Raw genomic sequence first — 27,263 nt, forward strand, 5'->3', positions numbered from 1 at the left:
CATTGATCTTATCTTCCTCTGAGCCCTGGGATGAAGATAATATTGAAAGACATCAAGGGATACAGTCTCCCTTCAAAAACAATTTGAGTCCCTCTCTTGTTTCCTGCATATCTGAAAGGGAGAGATCTGCCTGTATGTTGATTTATAGATGTACCTTCAAATGAATGATCTCCTTTTTGAAATGATAATTTCTAGTTGTCAAATAAATGTTCAAAAGGTGATGCTGATAAAACATTTTGATTCAAGCTTCCCTCCCCATTGATAAACTTTTCCTGTGTCCTGAATCTCCTGTGATTCCTCCTCCCTTTTGTGGTGTTTTGTATCACTTGACATTCTTATGAGCCATAATTTATTAATTATAAAAAATAGCTTGTTCATCACTCTGATTTCTCCTGCTACTTTGCAGTACCTTTACTGATAAATCTGTTCATTTTGCCTGTGTTAGAGATGCAAAGATATTTACAGGAGACATATTTTAAATAGTTTTTCATTTAAAATGACTGTGAGTCTGGGGAAGGTCCTAGATCTCCTTCTCTGGAGATCTTCAAAACCCGCTTGGATGCAGTCCTGTGCCACGTGCTTTAGGTGACCCTGCGTGTGCAGGGGGGTTGGACTAGATGATCTCTAGAGGTCCCTTCCAACCCTAAGCATTCTATGATTCTATGATTCTATTTAGCATTATTCGGCATATCCTTTATTTAGTGCCTAAATGCCAAGCAGATACACCCTGTTATGTGGGGTTCAGTATAAGGAAAAGTCATTGTAGTCCCTGGCAGTTGTCGGTCTGCCTGTAACGCAAGGTATAGTGGAGAGGTGGGTGTGCTAAAGGTAACGGTAGTGCAAACAGTGTCACGTCTACCTGTGCTAATAATTTTGAAGTGGAAATACCTGTGAAGTGAGAAACGTCCTCTAAAGTGGAGGAACATTTAAAGAGCACTTGATATTAAATGGTTTTGCTTCTTCCTATCCAGACTCCTTCGGATTCATAACGGTTTGGCAACTGTTCGGAACTATTTCTCATAGCTAGAAATATTATCAATAATCTCCAAGACAGTAGGGTCACCATAAAGCCATGATTGAGAGGTATTTTCTTTTACAGGAATGTATTGTTTTGAAGCTGCCAGTACCATTCCAGCCCGAATTAATAGCCCAGATCATTTTAAATATTGATTCCTCACAGAATAGTAGCATAGCTTAAATCATCACAACTTCTGTTTGAAATTCTTGACTGTGTTTTGGTTACAGCCTCCCCAGGTATGAGACTGCATACCAGCCAATGGTAAGACCAAGACTTGATCAAATACAATCAGAAAGATGTAAGATGTTGTTCAGCGGGGGGTGAATGCAAAGTATTTTACTTGGAAATATCAGGAATAATCACCCGCAGGAATTAAGACTGGGAAACCTCTAGTAGGGTAATAGTCACCTGACAGAGAACCTATGGATTACAGTAGGTCACAAGCAGGACTTAAATCAGTAAGATAGTCATAATATAGCCTGATGTTGTAGAAGGAGAAAAGTGACTTGCAAGATAGGTGAAATATTTATTCCTGTTCATTGCTAGGGAATTAGTCTCGAATAGAGCCAGGAAGCCTGTCTGGGGGCTGGAAAAGATGACTTATGAGGAAAGTGGTAGGTAGCCTAAATAGCAAAGGAGTGAAGAAGGATATGATGGTCGAAGATATGTCAGAGGGTCTTGCAGAGGCAACAGAATAATCAGCATTTGCAATAGTATAGACTGCAAGGCGGTAGCTGGCTTGGATTGCAAAGCTGATGATTTCAACTCGATACTAGAACGTACTGGTTTTATAAGAAGATTAAGCGAGCTCAGCTTCTGAATGTGCGTAACACCTGAATAATTAGGAGAGCTGGAAACTTCTCCTTGAACTTCTTTTTCTTGTTCCTTTATGTCACAAAATATTTTTGAAATACAACACCTTATTTAGCCAGCAGGGCTATATAACAGGGAGGAAGTGCAATGTTCTGCGCAGTGTCTGAACTCGTATTAACCTCCCCATGGCCCTTATTCTAGTCTGCGTCAGGCCAGGGGAAGTGCAAGTCTTGAGACTGTCATCACTCAACACTACACATGTGCAGGCCACTGTACAGCCAAACTCTGCAGGGCAGCTATGAAAAAAGGAGCACTCTGGGTGTTATGTCTGCCTTGGGAAAAGGAAGGAGCCAATTTGGATTCAGAAAATGAGATCATCAAGGAAGGGCGCTCCTCCTTGTTTTTACGTAGCAATCTGAAAGAAAACAGACTAGCACCTGCATGAAGGTTGGATTTTTTTCCCAGGTAATAACCAGCCATGTGTTTGATTTGACATTTTCTGTAAATCAAAATAGATTTTGGAGAGTTTTTCCTTAACTGGGAAAAAGAGCAGCAAATGATGGAAGATATAGCACAGTCTCAATTCTTATTGTAGTCACAGAAATTAAAGCACTTTTGGCGTATTTAGGATGAGTGTCCTTTAGGAGAGGATTGTACCATTTAGCCCATTGTTTTTCCTTGAGTGTTTCTTCAGCTGAGCATATTGGGTAGAGAATTTCCTCTGCTGCTAACTGTCCCCACAATGACTATTAAAGAATGAATGGAAGGTTTCAAAAACTATCTATCTTCTCAGTCGCAGAGTTAAGGATACTGAAATTGAGGGGACAAAATTGTGGTTTTCGTTGTTCCCTGCATTAATTCTCCACCAAGGGGGCACATGTATCCCACATTTCACCTCTTTGGGACCAGTGTAGTCAGTGAGCGCGGCGAGACCGAGTTGCCTTCTGCTCCCTCCTGTGCATCACCCATGCGAACTATAGGCACGATTCTCTCCTTCGCATAATGTAAAGCTGTGAAAAGCAACACGAGATTGCAGCTGGTGAGTAAATTGGCAAAGTTAGTGGAGTATCACACATGGGAGTGTGAGCTGCATGTGATGAACACCATGGGGCAGACTGTGCATTTGACAGCAGTAGAGCTAAGGCACAAGAGAAGACAACGAAGAGACTCCAGAGGTGCCCTGCAGAATTTCAAACTGCTACTTGGTTAAGAAAAATGAGGAGAGAGGACAGCGTGGCAGGCACGTTTAAGCTGAATTTTGCCAGGCAGGTAGTAGTCAGTAAAAAGATATTTCTCTTCTAAGTAACGCACCTGAGCTGGAGCCAGAGAGTCACAGTGCAAATGGAAACCCAAGATGCCATTTTTTATCAAGTCCCGTGTCAGAACAGAACTGATTTGTGCCCGATTAAATAATACGACTTTTCATACTGAACTAACTTCAAAGACAAAATTCAGGCAAACACTTCATCTTAGTCACTGTGAAAGTATTGAATGGGCTATTGAAGAGAGAACCGTTTGCCTTATTTTCTATAGTGTCTTTCATACATATTTCTATTATTATTTAGCCTTGACTATTCACTTCAATGAGAGTTTAGTGAAAATAGGACTCGATAGAGTCAGCAAATGTATTATTCAGAGGGTAGAGAATAAAGAAACATAAAAGAGAATCAAAATTTCAAACAAAATTTCAAACAAAATGTTAGTTTGGAGTCAATAATGCAGAACTGCACAGGTACTGATGAGAGTTGTCAAGCCAACAATGTGGATTTAAACGGAGGGACCAAGAGGAACCTCGGTACAGAGAAGCAGAGACAGGGTGCAAGTCTGATACTTGCTGTGTCTTACAGGCAGATCACGAAGATGTATTCTTACTAGCTCAAAAAAAGTTCTCAGGTAAAGTTAAAACTTAAGTTGTGTTCTTTATTTATTTATTTTTAAGCTTGATGAGGACTGCATAGAGAAGAATGATCCATCTGCCTTGGAAAGCCTTTTCTCTGGGCAGGCCCAGGGGAGATTCCTGAGAAGTCTTAATCCCTCATTATTCTGATATAACCTTCCAGACACAGCAGTTGAGCTTTTCAGATGCATCCAATGTACTCAGATTTCTTGGTGTCCAGTGCCAGACACTGCATACAGCTTTCTTTTCAAAAGGTTTTAAAAAAAAAAAAAGTCATTTCATTAAATTGCATTTGGATACCTTGTAATGGAAAGACCTCAAATCATTAGTCATTTCTGAAAAGCTTCACTTGTACCATCACAGAAAAATAAACCCTTAATGTGTTACATTTGCAGATATGCTTGTCACAGGTGAACCTCTAGCTGTACCTCTTCTTCTGAACTCTCGAGCTATTCTCTTTAATGTCAGGCTTTTTGCCTACATGGAATTCAGCAGTTCTCCTGGTTCCCAGCTCTGATGCAGAGCCCTGGCCTGCTATGCTTTTTCTTTCATTTTTCTTGTCCTTAATCCTTCCTATCACCCTGGTTAAAGAATAAATCAGATGATAAAAAGGTCATTGTGAACCATCCTTCTTTCTTTTCCAGCTTATACCCAACTACATTAGACACAATATATTGTACTGTGAACAAATTAGTAACAAGAATCCATAAATACTAGAGAGCAACTCCAGATCTGTGAGTCCTCTCAGCTTAGTTATGCACAATTTTCTAGGCAAACATGGCACATTTCTGCTTTGAATTTTTATTTGGAAAATAGCTTCATTGCGATTACCAATATCAAGACTGGAAAACATCTGGCACCTTAACTTGCCAGATGCCAGATCCTAATGATCCAACAGCATCCTAAAAAGGATACCATTTTGCAATCACAAAGATTTCTAAATCTTGTTAGATTAATAGTTTCCATTATTTTTAGCATATCAAAGGCAGCAAATTGCTAAATACCAAGATTCTCTGTTTTATGCCACATGTATTTCCATCTTCTTACTGAAGTCCTCAGTTCTTATCTGTGCTGACACGAGTTTCTGAATGTATTCAGTTTTTATAGCGGTGTCCCCTCTGATTCACCATATCTTATTTTCTTTCATTGGCATTCTGATCCTCTTCTCTCATTTCATTCCTGCTGTCATAAAGTTGGTCGATGATCAGAAAAAATTATTTGTTGAATACATCATTTGTTCAGACCAGTACAGTTCAATCAATAGGTCTAGAACTAGAGTTTATTCTTATTATTAAGAGAGTCTTCTCTCCCCCTTCTTTTACCTGTGTCTCCCTGAATCTCTCTAAGGAAGTGAACTTGCTTAAAGTCTGTTTTTATGGCCTCCGCTGAGGCCAGCATGGCTGGGGAAAAAAAAAAGTTTCTTTATGCATACAGAAAAGATAGGCTTAAGAGAAGCTTAGAGAGCAAGAAAATGTGACTAATGCGTCAAGAGAATGATAACTCCACATCATGGCAGACCTGGCTGCACTTGGTTGTGCGGAGCCAAAGCTCCTAGACGTTTGTTTTGATCTCGCTCTTTGAGGCTAACCAAGGATCCCCTGGCAAAGCAGACCCTGTGGCTCCTCACTAATAGGCACAGGCGGAAGAGCTCCTTCAGGCAGCCAGTTCAGAGCTTGCAAACAGAATTCTGGTGTAAAGGAAGATGCTCTGTCACTTCTCAGCTAAATTTAGAACCTGTAGTTCTTTGACCCAGCAGTTTCTCTGTTGCTATAGCTTTATGCTGATTTTTTTTTCTACTATCATGTCTTTTTGTGTAACTAGTTAATTTGGTTACTAATGTGCAAAAGTGATAATCTACAATTAAATCTCCCCAAATATTGTACAAAACTAGACCTAACCTTGTAGAGTCATGCTGGTCTCTCACTTGTATTTAAGAATTGCTAGGGTAACTTTACTTTCTTCAGCATTATTCAGAGTTCCAGTGATATATTATTGAACTAGCAGATGGGGAGGGAACTGATAATGCTTTTAAAAATTAAATAATTTAAACAAGAGCTGTGAGACTACTTCAAAATGCCATTATGAAAATGCATTCTGATGAAATTAGTTCAGTTTGGTATTTTAAAGTTTATTTGCTTCCATGAATATTCATATAAGCTGCTTTATTGGTTTTTTCTTTAGCAATAACATTCATTAAAACCTGCAAATTAGTCATGCCAATATGTGTTTGCCCTGCAAGCGCTGTGAATTCTCAGGCGACTGTGTTTTCATGAATTTTAATCCTCGATAAAACATACTCAGGTCCCCTTTCTTTTTCTTATAAGCTTGATTGGATGATGGAGATGACCAAATGAACACGCTGAGACTTAAGACAGTAGCAGCACTTTATAAAACATCAAATTACACATAGAGAAAGCCACGAACAAGGCTGGCCCCAGACAGCTAATGAGCAAGCTATGGGCAAAAATATGATCACACAAACCCCTTGTTAAACAATGTCAGCTGGAACATTTTGTAGAAATGAGATCAAATGATTCCTATGGCTAATTAGCGAACAAAGGTGGAAGGGATTGGTATAAATTCATTGTTCAGCCTTCTCTAACTAAATTGCCTCCATTCTCTTGTCCATGGGTGACTATAAACTGTTTTATCCCTGTTTTAGGATGAGCTTTTTCACTGTCACCTGTGTGGTATGAGTAACAGATTGTATTAGCTCCCTCCTAACAGGCATCAGCAAAAAGCTTTTAATACACTTAATACATGCATGGCAAGCTGTTTATAATTCTGACCAAAAAAAAAAAAGAAAAGTGGCATTATGTTCTAATATGTGATACCGTTTTTATTCTTGCAAAGTGAGTGCCTGACTCAAGTGAGGCTGCTCCCTTCCTTTGCTCTCAGTGCTGCTGCTGCTGCCCTAGGAGCTAAATCAGACTTCATCAAAACCATAATTAGGAAAGGATATGGGAGGGGATCTTTGAAAGGATAAAGGAGGGCTTGGTGACATATAATTTTCTTTCACAGAAAGAAAATTCTCTCCACGTTTTCTGGAGTTCAAATACAAAAGGAGTGTGTATTCTTGCAACTCTAGTTAATATAGTTATAGACCAGACAAATAGCCAAATGAGCATGTGCACGTCTATTTAGGTGGCTCTTGGCAGCCTGTGCTGTAAGCAGCTTCCGTAAATGAACAACACAGAAAGCTCCTTCACCAGAAGGTGGGATTGTAACATTATCAGGTTCAAGAGCATGTGTACAGAGGAAGAAGAGGGAGGAGGGAAAGACGAAGGGCCATATGTGCTAGTGAGGAAATGAGGATTGACAACAGACGTACCCATGGAACAGCCCCAGGGCAAAGCAACATGAATCATTTGAACCATTATCTCAGAAGAATACGGCTAAGAAATTCCTCACAAAGGGAAAAATTTAACTGTTCCACTGAAAATGAATAGCTAAAAGAATCCAGCATCATTCATCTGAGTGTGTGGAATTGCTAGTTCAAAAGAAAAGAATATTGCTATTTATTTTCCAGGAAAATAATTGCTTTCTAACACAAAACATAAATAATCCTGGAGGAGAGCACTCTAGCAAGAACCTTTTACTTCCCCTGCCTATCTTACAATCTCACAGTCATTCATGCTCTTACACTTAAAGAGGTGAGTTTATATTCTCCTTGCTGGAAGGCAAGTGTCTCACACACCCCTTGCTAATTCTTCTTATGTGTATACAAACTAGCATTTAAAACTTTAATGAAAATGGTGATCTTTAAAGGTGAAGCTTCCTTGAATTGCTGTTATAGATTCAGTGCCTCATGGGTTTTACTGAGGCCTCCCTGGAACTGGTGGTAAAATCCCAGCTGCGTCAGTGAGGAAGAGGAAGGCACAGGTGTGCCAGCTTTAAATACCCGTGTACACTTCATAGTAATACACCAGCAAGGCACAGTGCGGTAAAAATACCGAGAAGCTCATTCTTCACACTGAATTGCTCATGGGCCTGAAGCACCAGGGACCTTGAATGGCTGCTTGCAGCTGGATCCGGTTGCTTTCATGTGCGAGGCCGCGTGGGGCCCTGACATGGTTTTTCTGAAGCTTTGTCCTCTGGATAACAGAGCTGAGCAGCGAGAAGGCAACTGTGGCAGCGGGGGAGCTCCAAACCACCCACCTTGTTTGGAGCAGGGGGGTGCCACCCATTCCTAGCAGGCGTTTTGGCTAGGTGGGGATTTGCTGCCGTGAAGAAACTCAGCCTTCTCCTCCGAAGCGGAGCTGCAGGAAAGAGAGCTTTGAAATGCTGCCAAAAGACATTCCCGTGGTGCATGCTGGAAAAGCAGAGCACACAGGATAAGGCAGAAAGCCCACCAAGGAAATTCCTGTGAGGAGGGCGTTCCTGTGAGGGACGTCATGGGATACGTCTTTCCCACTCCACGGAGCGCTCTGAATGTAGCAGGAATCCTGCAATAGCACCACAAGCTGAGTGGGTGATGGAGACATTTGGACCCCCACCCTTTTGATGGACTGTCATCTGGAAGACATCTACTTGTGTGATGCTCTTTCAACGGAGAGCCCCTTTTAGGCCATCTCTTTCTTCAGATCCATTAACACTCTGTACCAGCGATCAGAATTGCAGGTTTTGTCTCATTCTGTCGTCCCCAAAGCCAAAGCAAAGACTCAGCTCTGGTGTTTGCAGTCAATCTTCCTCTAGAGGCAGAAAGGATGAGTTCAGATGCTGCTTGGCTCAGTCCACCTTGGTTTGGATGGTTCTGCTCTCAAGCAAGGGATATTTCATTTGCATGTAGCACACCATAAAGTGACCCCTTTCTTCCTCAGCAAGCCACACGATTCCAACAAATTCCATCTATGCCACGCACCAAAAAGGAATTCATTTGTTATTTTCACAAGAAAAGCGCAGTTCTTGCAAGAAACAGATAAAACTACTGGAGCTCTGAACATTAATTTCCTGTTTAGCAATGAAATAATTGAAAGACCGACGTTGCTCCTGAGATTAGAAGGCTGCCTGCAGGTTCTCTCTGTGAATAGACTTTCATGCAAAACGCCCTGCAGAGTTTTGCAAGAAAGCAAAAACCATTTTGTTTTTGTTGTTGTTATTGTGAAAACATAAGCAATTCCCTACCTCCAGAGATGCAAATTAATCACTGGAAAAATGTATCAATAAATAACAGCATGACTGACCAAGAATAGCCAGAAAGGATCTGGCTGTTCCTGCATGACCACGATGCGGCAGGCTTCAGAGGCATGTCATTTCCCTACCTGGAGCTTTATGCTTTGAAAATATTTGTTTTATCACTTCTAAGGTCATCGTCCACCATCTAGAGCATTCCCAAGGGGCTAAGAAGCATTAGTAAATACGGTGAACATACCCAGCATCTGTATCTTTCTATATCAACAAGAACACAACAAGATATGAAGAAATGTTAGCCAGAACATTTTTTTTTCTTATCTTTCAGAAAACTCTCACTTCTAAGATCTTCATGCACTTAGGCTTAATCCCCTGGGGATTGCCCCAGGTCCATTGGACAAATCAGTGCATCCTTCATCTCTGAAAAATAACAATTTTCTGTTTGGTAGGCTCACCATATATTATTATTTGTATTATTATATGTCATGCACCGGACCTTGTTATACACTGATGTCAGGGTTCACGGTGATCTCTCAAATTAGTGGGCAGTGTACTGAGTGAAACAAACCTCATCTTTACAAGTTCATTAAGAAAAAAGAAAAAACCCTCAAGACCCTACCGTGAACAAGCACACGGGAGGTATTCCCTTGGCTACAGACTGTAGTCTGGGCGAGAGCCTGGTGGCTGCAGGGTGCAGCTTGAGAGCGAATGGGGTGCCCTGGTGAGGCCTTCCAGCTCAGACATTTGGCCTGTGACATCTCTCTTGGCTGTTTCCATTCCTAGGCAAAGAATTTGACCACTGAAAAACATTTCAGTAGCTCTTTTCTCTCTCTCACTGCACGCATTTTCTGCATCCCAAATGAATCCTGTGTTATTGGCCACTAAACGTGTTATGATTATAGAAACTGTTCAGCCAAATTCAGACTTTTCGATTCTACAGAAAAAAAAAAAGAAAATACTGAAGTGTGAGATATTTTTTTTTTCCAGAAAATGGAAGGTTTCAGAAGCAAAAGGAGAATGTAGAAGAAATAACACAACTGAATCATTTCAGCTTCCTGGATCTTACTTTTTTCTCTGTGCAAAACAGATAAGAACTACAAGAATGGATAAAGGAGTCCATCTGTATAAGTCAGCAAGTGGAACTGAAAATAAATGTGAAAAAAGCAGATTATGTTCAACAGACTGTTGAAGACGAGGAAGTGCAGACAGGGATATTTCTGAACACCTGCAGTCTAAGGCAGGTACCTGTGCAGTTCTAACTAGAAAGTCGGGCTCTTTGGAGGTTAATCACCTCCAAAGCACCAGCCTCTGTCTTCAGAGTATTTTCTACCTCTACAGAATATTTTCTTTTCTACTCTGGGAGCTTGCTTTACCCTTGTGAATTCTTACGCTTATGAATAACCTCCTTATTTATAGTCAATGGAGTTCTGCATGATACAGGGATTTCACAAGATGAGGGCTGCCTTTGGCTAAGGAATATCCGCTTCCTGTGGGTGTTAACACATCCCTACCAGGCTGGCTACATCCACGTTCCTGAATTTGCCAGTGACTTCAACAGGAGGCAGCAAGGCTGCAGTTTAGGTATCTGTAAATAGCGGAGAATGAATGAAGGTGCAAATTCAGATCTGATCAGATGGTCTTGAGAGCAATATAGAAAGCAATAAAATGCAGAGCAAACAGGCGTTTCAGAAGTCTGAGTGTGCAAATCACTTATTTTGTAAAGGCATCGAGGTAGCTTCAGAGGCACAGAGAGAGTATCTTTACAGATCTGATGGCAGTTTGTGCTTAAAAGAGTTCTTATAGATCCTAGAAGTAGTACCCGCTCTCAAGTGTTCATGCTAAGATCTTAGTTCAGCTCCCCTGTTGCTCAGAATTGTTGTGGATCCATTGATTTTGGTGCATTTTCCCTACTGAGGATCTGGATACTTGCATGGGAAAACAAAGGTCTGAAATGCCTTGGCATGGGTGCTTCACTGTTTTGGAGGCAGCTGTTCGGGTTTCACAGGCAGACTAGTCAAACTTTGCTCCGTGCTCTGAACGCAGTGAGTGAGTAGAGCAGAGAGCACAATCTGATCCCGCACTTCAGGGCTCTGCAGTAAGTGCAGGTAAAGGAAATTACGTATGGTGATTAGAGGACATGTGTGAAGCTCTTCAGAATATATGATAATTTTCTTTATGAAATGTAAAATTGAACTTTAAAAAATCCTTTCTCACGCCCCTGGAAATTAATGGTGTTTTAAGGAAATGAGCATTTAAGTTTGGTGTGAAATGGCTAGCAAGTGATTAATATGCTTATTTTTAGGGATGAGATCTGTGCTAAAAGGTAGTGATGGTAGGAACAGTATCTTTGCTTTAGCCCCTATGCTTTGTATTCAGTCCACATCTTCCTCAAAGGTTCCTCAATTTTCTTCTCTATCCTCTTTGAAAAAGAAGAGCAAGGAAGCATCCCGGCTTTGAATGGCCACCGCAGAAATAGCTTATCTGCACACTGAATTGCTTGGTGCAAGTGACAAAGTTTGAAGATTGGGCCCGACACCTCCCCGTTCACTTATGGCACCCAATCCTTCTTATCAGCACCCTACAGGCTCCCTTCACTCTCTGTGTGGGGGAGATAACAAATACAGCAAATTTCTATAAGGAATGTTTTCTATTTAACAGAGCGTGGTGTCTATCTGCTGTTAACCTCCTAAGCAGCGAGCGAGGCAGGATTACACTGCAGGTGGCGAAATAGCCATCAAGCTGATAAGCCAGACGTCACCGACGTGGCCAAGGTTTTCCCTTGCAGCTGCCCAGGTCAAGGGAGAGGGAGGTTGTTCGGAGCTTGGGAGGGGGATCCTCCTGGCTGCTGACCCAGCTGCCTTCTCTGGCCAGAGGTCACACGAGAAGCACCAAGGAAGGCTGCATGTTGCATAACATCCACTCACTCATAAAGACTTTTTTTTTTAATGGATTTTCATGTGTTCTGAGAAAACCTAGGAGGAAACTTAGAGTATGTGTCAGTCTCCAACAATGATCAAATCCATCTTGAACAAAGATGAAGAAACCTTGTAGCTGTGAACCAAGCTCACAGAGCCTTTCCTTCCCAGCGCGTTTGCAAAAGTATTCTGTGAAAGACAGGCTAATATCTGGTTGCAGAGGGATCTGACCGCTGGTTTCATTTGCCTATGCATTTATTTATATGCATAAATGAAACCAATAGCCTTCCCAGTCTATTTATTCACTGTGCTTTCCAGCTGATCTGTTGGTTTCTGCCCTGTTTCAAATGCCCTGGGGTATTGTGACTCCGACTTTGACAGCTATCTTCCCGGGGAAGACAGCTCTGCTCCTCATCCCCCCTGGGAGGAAGCTCGTCTTCTCTGAGATCAGATTGGAAAAAATAGCTGCAACTTGCAGAATAAGAACTGTAGATATTAATCACCAGTAGGCCGAAGGGAGGGTGTTCTTTTGTGCCAACTGATCGTGTGAGTTCGAGGCTAGTGTAGGTTTTACTTAGCTCTGAGGTGTTTGGGATCTGGCATTTCCCTCAGCGCGTCAGAGCTGTATCACCTGCAGCAGCCGGGACCGCAAATGAGGGATCACCTGGATTTACAGCTCAGGCAGCAGCTGCCATAAATCAGCACCAAGAGGTGTCCAAGGCCGCGCTGACTTCCAAGTGCGGTTTCCTCCTTCAACGCAAGCAGCAGTTGACATCCGATGAGCAAGTGCGGAGCTGAGCGAATAGTTTACAGCGAGCAATTAGTCTAATTGTGCCTGTTGAGTGCCTGCCAGGTCGAGGGGGTTCGTGTGCTTCTTCAAAACAGGCTTTGCCATCTCAGGAGCTGGTGAGTGATTCGCTGTGAAGGGCTGAACTCTGGAGCTGAGGATGGCCACTAAGATGGGCAGGCCGCCGAGATTGCTTGTGTTTCACTAATTAGATCGTTTGCAAGTGCAGGCAAAACACTGTGAACTTAAATTATTACGACTGAAAATATCCTAGCAGCTGGCTTTAGAACCTCATATATTTGAGTTAAAGAAAACCATTCAAATAACTGGAAAATGAATACAGAAGGTTTGCAAACATTATTATAGTTAACATTTGCTTTCAGAAGAGGTGATTACTAAAAAATTATTTTTATTCTCCCAGGCCTAACAGAGCTTCCCTTTACAATGTTCATTTAATTTATGTGTTGGTCAGAGAGGGGTCTTCCATCAATTTTCTGCTCACACATGGACTTTGCCAAGGGCAACCCCAGAAAATTGCACAAAATGCTGTCTGAAATTAAATTTAAATTTTGTCACTGACTTCACTGCTACCACAGTTTCATTCCTTGTGCTGAATACCGTCATATTACAAGAGAATTTTATCTGAATATAGGTTTGAATTAGCTATGTGAAACAGTAGGCATTGGCTTTCTGAGAATGGAAATAAAAAGGAAAGTAGGGCATGACTAAAGGAAACCAGAATTGTTATTAGACCCGTGCGCCTCTCCGGTGTCCTGCAATGACAGCGCTCAGGTGGGAGCGACTGAGTCATGATGGCACAAGGCACTGCGTGAAAGGCAGCTTTTAGCACACTAAATACACCACAGTTCAACACTGGAGCCTGCCTGCCGCTCTTCCATATGCTGCCTTTGCCTTCTGCAGCCTTCCCGTGAGCTTTTAAAAAGATCATCTTTGCTTTGCTTGTTATTTCTGCATGGACTTTTGGACTTTTGTTAAATTTGCTTTTAAATGATTCATTGAGGACTTGATGCAACAGTCCTTTTTTTTTTTTTCTCATCTTGTGGGCATCCCCCCACAGTAAAAGGTGCCAAATCCATGGCAGCCTGAGTTTTACTCAGAGAATTTTGGAGAGCCCACAAGCTGCCATGGTCAGCTTTTCTGTTATGCCAGAACCTTGACCACAATAAGGGGACTTGTCAACCGAGAGATGTTCTTTGGGCACCCAAAAGTCACAGATACTTTTACCTTAATTATCTGTGCTTAATTTCTCTTCATCCAAAAATCATACATAAACCTATTTCCTTATGTCACAGGTATTTTGTGAAGATCAGTTAGCACTTGTGAATCCCAGTTCTGGGTATTAAAAGAGCTGGTAATGAGAGGAGTCAGTCAATCAGAGGGGGATAGTGGTGTCTTCAGAACAAAGCCCGAATTTTCTTTCAGTTAAACAGGCATTTAATTACGAGGAGAAAATTAAAAGTGGAATAACTGCTCGCTGAGCACTGCCCCTTTCATATCAAATATAGCAAGCACCTGCCAAAAATCCCTATCTTATCCAACACTGGAAGCAGCGCTGCAGGACATGAGCACCGAGGAGGCGAGTGACGCTGCAGCATGGAGGGGTGAAGAACTGAGGTGGACTGCTCGAACAAGGGCAATACATATATATAAATTTTGAACAGTAAATATTTTATGGTGCTAAGAAGGGGCATATGCGTAAGGGATGCTGAGACTTAATATTTCACTTGGGAAGGAGCACGGCACTTAGCACTTTCAAACGTGCCCTTCTCTTGCCTGGTCACAGTGCAGTAGCAGCAGCATTTCTAAAAAGCTGCAAAATGTGGAGATGGAGGGAAGTGATAATTCACACCTCCTTACACGAGCAGGCTTTGGAAAGAACCAGGGCCCTCAGTGGCATCAGGTGCTGCACGTAGCCCATACCTGATGGATGTCACATAGGCTTCATCCCTCCCTGTGCAGTGGCCTTTTCATGGAGCTTCTGGAACACTTACTTGGGTTTTATTTATTTATTAAAATCTAGGTAGTTTTCCTGTGCCTTGATCACAACTGTCTCTCTAGCTGGTGTTTAAAACTTTAAAGCAGAATTTTAGAAGAGAGCATACCGCTCCAGACAGAACTAAAAATCACTGACTCTCCATGTGATATCCAGGAGGGCTCTGAACGCAGAGGAAATGGACCCTATCATGTGGTTAATAGTCTGCATTTTAGTTACACTGTCTTCTGGCACCATTGCTGCCAGATAGAAGGAAGAGGAAAAAAAAAAGATTTATTTATTATTATCACAAAAATCTGTGTCCTTAGAGGTGAACAGCTGAAATGTGATAAAACAAATCTGCAGATCGTGTGTCCCGGTGACTTTCTCCAAGATCTCCCTGAGCACAAAATAACTGATAATGCCCTGAACACAGCCATCGCTTTACTGCTGGAATTTGGCCCGGGCCAAAATAAGCTCGTGTTTGTGCAGCTTTGTTTGAGCACATGCTGGTGTGGAAGGGGGACGGCTCCAGCAGCTCTTCAGACATTGCCTTACATGCAGTATGAGCTCTGCCAGCACCTGGAGCGTCTCCACGTTCCCCCTGGATATTCCCGTAGCGTTTTAATAAGCATGTCCCCAGAAGAGCGCTTGATGAACCGTAGGAAAGACATAGAGCTCTGTCATACTTATATTTGTAAACAATTTTTCCCTTGTGAATTTTTGCACGCAAAATGTTAGTCCCCAATACTCTACGATTTTATGCAACAAACTAACTTATCTGCTGTTATATTGTGGAACAGGGGAAAAAGGCATTGCTTAATGGCATGGAGGATTTCCACACACATTCATAGCCAATTGCAGGGTAGACCTTTACGCTGAAAAATTGCATGTTTGCATTCTAGTTTTACTTTTGTTTTGATATTGGAAGATGAAAAAAAAAAAGGGATAAAACATGGAGCTAAATCTCTTGTGTGGTTGTGAACAGTCACCCTGTCCTGTCACTAGAGATGTACCAATGCATACGAGCTGAATTAGAAGTTCACTTAGAAAGCTGGGACCCACTGTGCCGATTTCGTCTCTGCACATGGCTCTGTGCCCAAGTCTCCTTCACAGGAACAGCTAATTTATTAGGGATCCCATGTTAGATTCCTCACAATTAGGAATTGTTCGTGGTGTTTCCTCATGAGCTATGGACTGTGAGCAGTGGTTTATTCACAGATGCCAATTCACATGCAGCACTAATGAAGTGAGCAGTGTAAGGGATCATTGCTGAGCTTCCTTCCTGTGTCCACGTCCTACCAAAACCCTCTTGGAATTAGTAAGTGAATAGTGATATGCTATTAAAGTAAAATCACTTACGTATGTGAAAAAGCTCCTGGGTCTTGCTGAATCCTCATTTATGTTGCTGTAATCCGGGGCACATTAAAGACAAGGGCTTGACCAGTGTAAGAATGACATGAAAGAAGATTGATGACACTGCAGTCAAAAGCTGTGCTGGAACAGAATTTGGGGAGCAGTTGGTGCAAGTCTGGGTGCATTTTCACATCCCCTTCTCTGAGATTCATGAGGGTGTCAGCTTTGAAGGTTTTCCTTGGGGGAAATGTGTTGAAGTTAGTAAAGGTCATATGACAAGAAACTGAGCACATGATACTTTGCTCAAATTTACTAATTAGGGTCCCTTCTTCTTTCTGCCAGGCTAAACTTTCTGGACAATAATTCTGTTGAAGCTTTACCTACATCACTTTGTTTCTTCAGAAATGGAACCTCTTGCCAGGGCTCATTAGCTTCAGCAGAGCACCATGCTGTCCCATCCTTAACATAGTTGTGGCTTTTGCCACCCACTTCCCACATATTCAGGAATTTCTGCTCTGGGACATACCTAAAAGGTGTCTGAATCCATCACTGGATGAGGTGATCTGAACTTTGTCTCCCACAGGGAGCTCGTCCATAGAGTACCCCAGCTCCTCCAGAGCTGAGATCAGTGGAACAAACACACCCTTATCTCACAGATCTTGGCCCCAAACTAGGGAATTAATTCCTAGTTTTTGCATCCTCTCCATGGGCTGGCTGTGAGGTCAGCTGCCCACCTGCACATGGCCATTAGCTCCTGGTGTAGCTCTTCTTGTAAGACATTGCCCAGCGTGGTTGGATTTCATAAGAATTAAGCTCTAACTTAACTCTACTCCTGATTAGGCCTCCCAAGCTAAATTAAACTTAGTCTTCAGGTGCATATCCAAGAACTTTCTAAAGAGCTTGTTAACTCCTCCGGCTTGTGATTTTACAATCCCTTCAGGCTAGTCAAGCTGTCAGGGGTTCTCACAGGTTTCAGAAATCCGCTGCTAGAGGGGAAGTCAGAAAGCAAACGCTGTTTTGAGACAGCATAAAAGCTTTGCAGCTCCTTTCTTCATAAAACTCAGGAGAGCCTAATAGAGATTTAAGTTAAGAAGATAACAGCCAACATTTTAATGATGACCACCTATGCTCTGGGAGACTGTGCGCTGCTGCTGTAATGGCCTGTCCAGGGATGTGCTCCCTGCAGGCTGCTCTGGCCATGGGCTCCTCGGATTTGTAACAGGGGACATCTTGGGAAAGAGATACAACAGTAGCTCTGCATTGCTGCCCATTGCTCCCTTGTGCCCGTGCCCCTGCCCATGCTTTTGCACAGCCTCAGGCCCTGCTGCCTGCCGTGTTGCTCCCTGAGAGGTGGCAAGTGGCACGCAGCACCCCCTGCTGAAATTGCGGGCTGAAATTCAGCCTGCTGAAATTGCCGCCGCAAGCCCCAGCGAGGACGCGCTGCCCTTTGCTGCAACATCCATGCGTGTTCACTGGGATCCACCAACATCATTTCCTAATCCCAGGCGGTCGTGTTCGTTCACGTTGGGACTCAAATTGCAGAGACAAGAATGAAGTCACTGTTCCCATCTGGCTGCAAGATGTCTATTGGATAAAGTACCTTTCTGCCACTTATTTTCTGGAAAGATAAAACCACCACAGACCATCTTGGGTTTTATTTTCAAACTGCTTTTATAGCTATCGGGGCTTTCTTGATGGTTAGGTATTGATTTGCATGACATAAAGTAATAGGCGGCTGCAAGGAAACAGTGCCGTGCCTTCAATGCAAAGGCTAATTTAATATTGATCTTTCAGTTACAAATGCAAGGATAATTCTTTCAGTAAAAACACCCTGCATTAGCGCTCCTGTGGCTTTCCCAATTCCATCTGAATTTCTAAGCACTAAAGAAATCTCATTATTGAGAAGCGAAATAGCAGCTCCCTAGGCGGAAAGGTCACGCGAGTGTGAAATAGCCTTTGTACTGTATTCAGCAGCCCTTCCTGAATACGCGCGTTACTCATCCAGGAGGCTCAGGATGTTTAAATGCCATCCACAACAGCACTGCTGCTCTGACAGCCCTTTTACTTTTTCTGTCCTTTTGCTTTAATAAAGCAAAGATTAAATGGTTTACAAGTGCTATTGCTTTAAAAGTCACGTTTTTTCCACTTGCCACTTGTAATTATGCAGGGAATGTGTCTTCCGTTCGAAGATTTAAGTCCGTGGGCTGGGAGGTTAGGCTCGGTTTCAGCTGGTCCCTAAATGTTAAAGCACGTCTCTGAACCCTATGGGTTTCACTCTGATACCAACCAGTCTTCTTAACTTTCCACCCATCCCTGCTCCCCTTTCAGCCCAAGCCAGTCGTTTTTATTTTCTTTAGTGGTGTTGTTTCCTTCCTTCAGTTCTCCCTAATTTGCTGTTTGACCTGTCTGCATTACTCACCTCAAAGCACAATTAGATTTTTTTTTTTTTTGGCACTCCAGCATCCAACAGTTAGTTTGATCATTAAAAACAGGGGACTTTAAAGATCCTTTGATTTCTTTTCTAGGACTAATTTAGTTTAGTCTTATTTTTAAAGAAGGATTTGTAGAAGGGGATTAAGCAAACTTCATCTGAGAGTTTTAGTGGGCTTTTTTCTTCTTTTTTTCCCCGAGAAGAAAGAGTATTACATAAGCAGCGTAGAACAAGAAGAGTCAGAAACCGAGTGGATGGGGAATTCCTGAAAACAGGGGAACGAAGGTATTTAATGGGAGGTTACTTCAAATGAAACCCGAGCAAAAGAGAAAAGTCATGGGGATCAATGCTCCTGAGGAGGCATATATTGTAAATTTTATTCTTGCAGGAAAAGGATTTCATGCCTGAAATAAGCATGTGGGGAGCAGCACTAAATGATGGCTGTTCTACAGTTCCTGGGGGGAAAGAGGAGGGGACAGTAGTTTGGACTACGCAGAGATATCAAAATATCTAATTAAAATATCAGGGAATGTTTGTTGCCCTGGGATGAGCTAGCAGGGCCATGAGTAAACCGAAAGGAACCCAGGACATAATGACATGGCAGGGAAGGAGGGGAGTGCAGGTCAGAAATCATGGTCACAGTCCGGAGCCGGAGGAGCCGTGGGCGAAGCCTGGCCCGTCAGAGAGCGCCAGCCTTGTAAGCCCATCGCCCAGATGACAGGGGAAAAAAGCATCAATAAATGAAATGTAATCAATATGCGAGGTCCACACTGATGCTGTCATAGCATTTGTAATGTCGAATCATTGTGGAATTAGGGAATTTTTTTTTTGCTGTGAGCAGCTGTAAGCATAAAAGCCAAGGTGCTACATGCACAGCAAAAGCCTTTCTTCTTTACTGGGTCTAGCAAACAGGTTGTTCTTGGGTCTGATACTGTGAAAACTTCCATTTATGCCAAAAGCCTTCTCAACCCACAGTGAAATGATGTGCTTTAATCTGCTTTTCTGATTTACAGTCTTAAACAAGGTCTCATGCAATCTCCCATGAGCGGGGAGAAGAGCTGGATGATCTAGTAAGTTTTTTTGCCCATCTCTATTCTCTGTTTCTGTTGTGAATACAATATTTAGAATTTTACTTCTCTTTTACATCAGAAGTATTTATCTACAGATAGATAAAAGCTCTCTACAGATAGATAAAAGCTTTGCCTGTGTTCAGTTTTCTTATCTTCACACTGTGATGAAACCACACCTTTGCTCATATGGCAAAAAGAGGTGATTTACTGAGTAGCAAAAATAAAATTTCTCTTTCTCTAACAAGGATATATATTTTTTTCTTCTTTTATAGAAGCTAATAGGCACACACACATCAAACGGCAGTGCAAAACCTGAGTCCTGTGGCTGTTGATACGATGCTCAAATCTCACCTGACAACCTCCATTTCCTCCCTCAGTGACAATCTCAGGTTTCACAAGCTGGACAGTGACAAAAAAGTGGCGGGGAAAAACCGCCTGATGATTTCTCCTGCAATTGCCACCTGCAACCCCAGACAGCAGAGGAGGAATGAAGCCATAAATAGCGTGAGAGATTTGTCAGGCAGTGCAAGATCGGAGCATTGATTCAGCCTTGATTGGACTCCCCACCGCTGTCCTTTAGTTACTTATGTGAGGTTAACCTCTCACTTTCAGCACTGACATCTGTTCTCCATCTCCTCATTTCACGGAGCAGCACACTGTGGTTTCCATTTTGTCAGCTGGTTTTCCTTCTCCTGATTATTTTGGACCAAAGCTGGTGGGGTGGGTTTTATATAAATTAGCTGCAATTCAAAACAAATGTGCTTGCTTTAAGATAGGCCATGTGATAAGACTTTGTACCTTCCACAAAATTTATGAGCAACATTCAAGATGAAATGAAAACTATGGGAAAAAGTTTACATAAGATAAAGGCAAGAAGAGGTTGAGTGCAGAGGTGGAAACTCCCAGAGTCCTGGGCAGGGCTGTTTCCTATAAGGAAACTCAGTTGGTTAACGCTCCCTAGCCCTATGTTGCACATAGCTCAGCAAAATGTTGTAGAAGGGAGTCTTTACCTCGGGTGCCTCTGTGAATGCATGTGGTCACTTACCGATAAAAGTCTGCTTTATTCCTCTGTTAGGCCAACAAGGTTTGACGTCTTTATTTCTGGATTAAATTGGTTATTCTCAGTTGCACTGTGGATCTGGCTTCAAGGGAAATCTTTGTCAGGAGTTTTGCAGGTTTATTCTGCCCTATCCCATAAATGCTGGTTGGTAACTCAACCCTTCACTTTTTGCTTATGTTGCTTTATCTTGTAGGCAACAATTCCTGCACTGGAAAAAGAAAAAAGGCAACCAAAATCCATTTCTTGAGCAATAAGAGCAGGAAAGAAACCTTATTGTGCTGCAAAGGGTGCTTGCAGAAAAGCATTTGGTAGTTTTGGTAGCAGGGGCTGTTTCTTAGCCTGCCTGTGCACTTCTCTGCCGCACTGGCAGGGTGCTCTGGCACATCCTTGACTCAGATTCCTTCTTTTGTCTCTTTTGTCTCTGTTCCTTTCTGTGTTCCTAAATTTTAATGACAGACAAAAGCTTCATCCAGAAGTTATAAGCCTGATAAAAGAGTCATTCTGCGGAAATCAAAGATTATGAATTATGCAGAAGGTAAGTCTAGGTGATATCAAGTACTATGTTTCTGCTTTTAGAAATGTGTGCAGCTCCAGTTATAGCCTTGCTTTTTTTTTTTTTTTTTTTTTTTTTTTTTTTCTCCAGGTAGTATTTTTAAATACTTTTTGACATACTATGGTTGCACAGCTCTAAATCTAACTCAGGTCACTCACTAAGGTCACTTTACCTCTTTATTCTGGCACCCCTCTGGACAGGTGTTTCATTTGCACTAGGTGCATGATTTATAGTCTACCTATTCAGATTCCTAGCTGCGTAGGACAGTGTGTCTCATCTGATGCTAAGTGTATTGTTCATACTTAAAGAACAATAATAATGCTTCTGCTTTGAAGGAGAAGGAAGAACCATATGAGCAAGGCAAGAGGTTTAATATTCAGGAAAATCTTTTATCTGAAAAAAGAAAAAAAAAAGATGAAGCTGCTTCCTATGCAAATTTAGCCCAGAGAATTCTAGAAAAGGCAAGAAAAATCTTAAAGTAGTTGTTATTGTTTGATCTCCATATACATATATTTATATATATTTAGCAGCTTCCCCGTCTTCCCCTCAGTTTCTGTCCGGGGCTGGTTGACTTTGTCTCCCCATTTTATTCTGGGCTTTCCGCTGTTAGACTGCCTTGCTCCTTAGGCAGCCTTTGCGCTACAAAAGCAAACACTGTCAAAGAAACTCTGTGGAATTTCTCTCACTCTTATCTCCAGGCAGGGACATATTAAAAACAATTGCTGCACTCCCATTTTGCGTGTTGTGAAATGAGCTGTGCCACATGACTAATTGTGAGCCTGCGGGCTGTGGGGAATAATCACTAGTATTTCATAAGCAAGCTTGTCTTTAAAGTATTCCACAGACTTTAACTAATCCTCGCAGCATCCCTCCCAGATCAGCTTTTGCTCCTGTTCGGAAATAAGAGGCCTGTGGTCCAGAGACGCAATTTCCTCAAAGTTGGAGCAACCAGCTGGAGACAGAGCCGTGCGTCGCGCTCGCGATGCGATGCTGCTCCTCGTGGTCCTGCGCTGAGCTAACGTGGGTATTAATACCTGGAAAGGAATGAGCCAGGGCTGGTCATAGGAAGGTCTGACAAGAGGTCCCCTGCCTAGCACCTCATGTTCAACAGGGGCAACGGAGGTATTTTGAGGGGAAAAAAGGGATAAATGTACAAATGATCCTTCCTACAGTATATGCTCCCAATGCTTCCAGTTAAGGAAGAGTTCAATGTCCCGAACTGAACCGCTGTGTTTCATAGGTGCTCCTGGACCTACCTGAGTCTGTAGACTTCTATATTATATAAGGAATTAAACATCACTGATTATATGCTAAGGAAAACATGTTCAGGCATAACTGCATAGAAAAGGCTTCTGTGGAGCATTACATGGGTAGGAAGCATATTTGCACACATGTGCATGGCTATTTTAAAAGAGCACACTGCAAAGATATGCTTATACAAAACACTAAAGATCATTTTCTACAGTACATTTTCTTCCCTTGCTTTTTTGATTTCCAATGGTGTCAGCTGATGATGATTTTCAGAGTGCAGCACCTGTGTTTATGAGAGTGTCTCTCACCGTTGTGTCTGGACTGCAAAACATACAACACATTTCCCAGTGGCAAAGCCCAAGTGAAGCCCAGGCACTTGGGACCCATTTAGATCTCTAGTTACCTCTCAAAATCAATGGATGATTAAGTATTAACCTCCAACGCTGAGACTACTTCACCTGAGCACAGACAGGTTATCATCAGAGGATGAAAACGCCTCATTTTAATGACATTCACGCTTTAACTGCAGGCCTTTAGACCTGCAGTGGACAAAAACCCTGAATATATTGGCACAAATTAGGAATAAATTAATCTCAAAAGTCTGGCTCCCCACTATCATCTACTTTTGGGACTCCCTATTATCCCCTGTTCCCAGGATGCTGTATTAACCTAAATTTCTTCAATCTTCAGCTGTGTCCCAGGTGCCCCTAGTTTGAATATTGCTTTGGTAGTGTTTTCCAAAATTACAGAAAACAAGACAACAAGTCTCTGAGTGTTCTGATTAAAAAAAGAAAATCAATGCTATTAAATCAATGCGAGTACTACCGAAACCCAAATTAGCCTCAGCGCAGTATGGTACACCAATTAGCAAAGACAAAAAGGGGAGCAACAACTAGATGTGCCATTATTCTGCCAATCTTTACACTCTCTTTTATGTGACATTCTACTTCAAAGCCTCTTTCTTGTTTGTTACAAGATCACTTACATAAGCAACTAGCAGACAGCACTAAAAATAAGTATTTTGTTATTCCTCGGTGTCTGCACTCTCAGCTACCGAGAATCTCTTATTTCTACTGTCCTTGAGAGTTCTTCAGACTGATGCCATGCAGCTGGCTTCTCAGCATATACTTCTACCTTGTTATTTTTATGCATTTATTGCTTTATTTCATTTTTGTTCATTGTGTGCATCTCATTTTTTGCTCCTTCCCTCATCACCATTTTTATAAGAAGTGGTTGAAGATTTTCAGTGTAGGACTGGAAATATAGAGGGATCAAAAAGTTGATTTTAAAACACTTTTTGTTTTTCCCTTGATGGTCTCAGTTTTTAATAAAATTAGAATTACCTGAGGGCAGCTCAGACCCAGAGGCTTAGTCTACGGAGTCTGTTCGGGCAGCCTGGGAGCTCCACACTATAAAAAAATCACATTCTGCCTAAACTGCCTCCCACAGAACTAGGATTGTAGCTTCCTACTTCTACACCAGGAACTTGATTTTTCCTCCATAGGCACAGGTGCACACAAGGATTAATTCCTCTGACATGAATACTAGTTTGGTGGTATACGTTATTCATGCTAGAGACTCCTATTATGCTCATTCATTTTGCTAAAATTTTGGCTGAATCTCATATGAAGCATAACACTAAAATAAAAGCTAAGCATATCTACTAAACCATGTATTTAGACTTCCTGCCAAGAAGGCACCTGAGAAAAATCCAACTTTACAAATGTATGTATCTATGAAGTATACACACATACAGAAGTGTCATTTTATCTTTAAGTGTATTAGTTTGATCTATTTGTTTGTCCTTGAATCCCAAGACTGAGATAGAAATCTAATAGAGAACACAGTTTCTAACATGAGGATGAGGCACTGCCTGTCCCTACTTTAGATACTCAGCCTTAATCTGGGACCTCTTAAAGTAGTCATGTTAACTGGAAACACCGCACAGCTTAAGTTAATTGCCTACGAGTGCCTCTTCTGTAAATATGTGTCAGGCATAGTAAAGCACTCCCAAGGACTGGGCATGTCAGAGGTGTGAAATTCAATATTCATCGGTTCACTTGCAGAAGGCCCCACAAGAGCAGTTGTATCTACTTAGAGCAACCTGTCATCTATTGGCACCAACACCATTTTGCCAGAATAAGCAAAATGGAGAAAAAGCAGCCCTTTGTAAGAAGAATTTGCGGTGGGATTTATGTTGTGAATAGCATTGCAGGACTCTGACACAATAAATCATTCAACTTTGATGGGTAAAAAGAAAACGAAACATGAAAGTCTTTCTACTGGGAATTAACACCCGTTCCAATTTCCATGATTAGACACCACTCGTCAGCTGCTGCCCTGTATTTTTGGCTAGTGCAGGGTCTAAAAGCTCTTGGCTGAACTCCAGACACTTGAGTGAACAGGCAGAGCAAACATTAGCCTGGTCATTTTTTGTAAAATATTTTTAAAGCTGGATTAAGGGGGAGCTCTTCTGTGAGAGACTACAGATGTGATGATAAAAAGCGTGTGACCAAGCTCCTCATTTTGTTTTGTGAACCTTGGTCTCCCAAATGTAGCCCAAGTCCTGTTGAGCTAGGCTCTCTAAAGGGTTTCTCTGCCCTAAATAGTGTTCAAAAGAGACAAGCTAGAAAAAGAAGACAGCCCAGGTGCCAGAGAGAAAGAAGTGAGATCAAGTGATTCATCAAGAGCCCTACAGTGGGGGCAGTGACAGAGCCAAAGCATAATTTCAGGTTTAATTTTCAGATGCTTGCCAGCTATTGAAAAGATGTCTTCTATGATATTATTTGTAATTGCTCCTAAACTGGATTAGACTTTTGGTGGAGTCAAGACTCTCATTCACCTTGGTTATCCTCTCAAGTCGTTTCAGATGAAAGCTTTCAATTACATCTAAAATAAGTGAGAAAAATTTCCTGAGGGGGCAGGAGAGAGGTCAAGTGTTAATCCAGTTAACAACTGAAAGTACAGTTTAGAAGTATTCTTCCTTTCCTTGTTTTGTTTGCAAAATACTATCTCAACACCAAGCTTCTGCCTAGAAACTCTTTGAAGAGTTTGGTGGCCCTTGTTGCGCTTCCTGCACACGTCCCTCCCACCACTGTCACTGCTGTCTTTGAGCCTACACATCGCAAAGTTATCTTCCTTTTCCTGGCCTGATGTTGGTTAAGTAGTTTCATCTTACTATATATATATGTACACTATATGTTTACTTTTTAATACTTTGACTTTAAGGGACAAAAATACTATAGAAAACCTAGGTATTACTGTTATTAGTTAGATCTACTTCATGAGATCAAGTACAACTATCAGTAAAAGGAAAGTTAGAAATAAATTCAATTGGTTTGTCCCTCTGATAACTGATCAAAATTCCTCTGTATTGGCAAATATAGAGCTCAGTTACAAGTCTAGAATGCACTTTTGGATATGACCAAGCCAGCAATTTACAGTTGTTTACTGAGGGATGGCACATTCCTTAACACAGGAGGAAAAAAGGACAGTATGAACTTTAAAAGTATATTAGGAGAAAATCAGGAAAATAATCTCCCCCTCCCCAGCCAGGAGGATGGCAGCTTTAATCAGTATTTCTTCAAAAATGTCTGCAAATGTTGACGCAATTTCCCATGAACATCACCTATTTATATTCCAGTTCATTTCCAGCTACTCTGATTCCGTCCAGATCAATTCTGTAAGCTCATAAAAACGTAAATATTGGATTTTAGCCTAATGCTAGAAAAGCATATGGATCATTAACTGTAATTTAGGCCTTGTAGGCTATTTGCTGATTCTCCTGAATAAAATCAAAACTGTTTTCTTGTAAACAAGAGCTGCTCTATTTTGTTCTGTAAGTTGGCAGAGGGAGGGCACTTGGTCTCTTTTTAATGATAATACTCATAGAGAAGATAGAAAACATGGAAATTAAATCATGGAGATTTGGCCTTTCCTTGCTCATTAATTTATCTGAGGAAATTGGCAATAGAGCTCAGAAACAGTAGGTAAATATTAAGTAATTATTTATTTTTTGTTTTGTAGTAAACCTTAGGAGCCTGATTTAGGACCCGGTATCTAATTGCATGTTTGGGATTTGTCTTATAACCCTAACCCTACTGGGGAAGAAACCCTTTCTGTTTTTTCTCATTTGACTTTTTTGCAGCTCTGTGGGTTGCCTTCCATAAGACTCCAAAAAAAAATTGGCAGGTATCTTTTAGTCTCTTCTGTCATTATGATTTTTGTATGTGTGTGTAACAGTAGAAAATAGGAGACATTTGAAGTGAAGAAAGTTCTGTATCACTTTTATTTCTCGAGCTATCTCCGTTCTTCAGCTCTCTTGTCTGCAGCCCATGTGCCAGAGCCACCCTTCTGTTTTTAGCAGGATTGTGCTCCCAAGGCATGAATCGCTTACAGAAATGACAAAAGTATTTCAAGATTGTTTAGGAGATGGGCATAATAAAGCGGTACCACATGCCGAAAATATCATGTCCCTTCCCAGGAGAAGAAAGCTGTCAACATCTTTTAATGTTATCCTAGTGTCCATACAGACAGTGAGCCTCAAAGCACACAGCTAATACTGCTAATATGTTGACAGGTTAGTTTGGTGCCTGATGTGTCATTCCAGGCTTCAGAAGATAGTCTGCAGGCAGCAAACGGATGCTCTTTGACTGGGATGTGGATCCAAAAGGCTGCCGGGCCACGAGATCAGCCCTTTAGCAGCACTTTACGCATTTGTCAGAGCTTTGCTTTTCCTCCTAAGAGCTGGGGGAACAGATGTCCTCCTGCTGAGGAGGCTGGGGAAATTAGGTGCTGACTCGTTTTCTCTTTATCCTGTCTTTCTGCGCCTCCTTAGATGTGTAGAACAGAAAACAGGTGACTCTGCACTGTGCACTGAGGGAATGAAGAGATAATAGGTGTATGATGATAGACGCGAAGTAGCAATTTCCTAATGTTTTTTAATTACACTTAAAAGCACAAGCCAAGTCAATCTATATGTAATCTGGA

General features: G+C 41.7%; 1 protein-coding gene across 1 annotated transcript in view; it reads left to right on the forward strand.

Moving 5' to 3' along the window:
- Positions 1–20,988: 20,988 nt before the first annotated feature.
- Positions 20,989–27,263, forward strand: part of SHISAL1 (shisa like 1) — a 207,352-nt gene continuing 201,077 nt past the window's right edge. Inside the window, exon 1 of the mRNA XM_088525618.1 lies at positions 20,989–21,005. The gene's annotated coding sequence lies outside the window, so the exon portion shown is untranslated. The remainder of the gene's footprint in view (positions 21,006–27,263) is intronic.

Source organism: Tinamus guttatus, unplaced genomic scaffold (assembly GCF_059628265.1).
Source record: "Tinamus guttatus ecotype Peru unplaced genomic scaffold, ASM5962826v1 Tinamus_guttatus_pri_ptg000229l, whole genome shotgun sequence".
In the NCBI taxonomy this organism is placed as follows: domain Eukaryota; kingdom Metazoa; phylum Chordata; class Aves; order Tinamiformes; family Tinamidae; genus Tinamus; species Tinamus guttatus.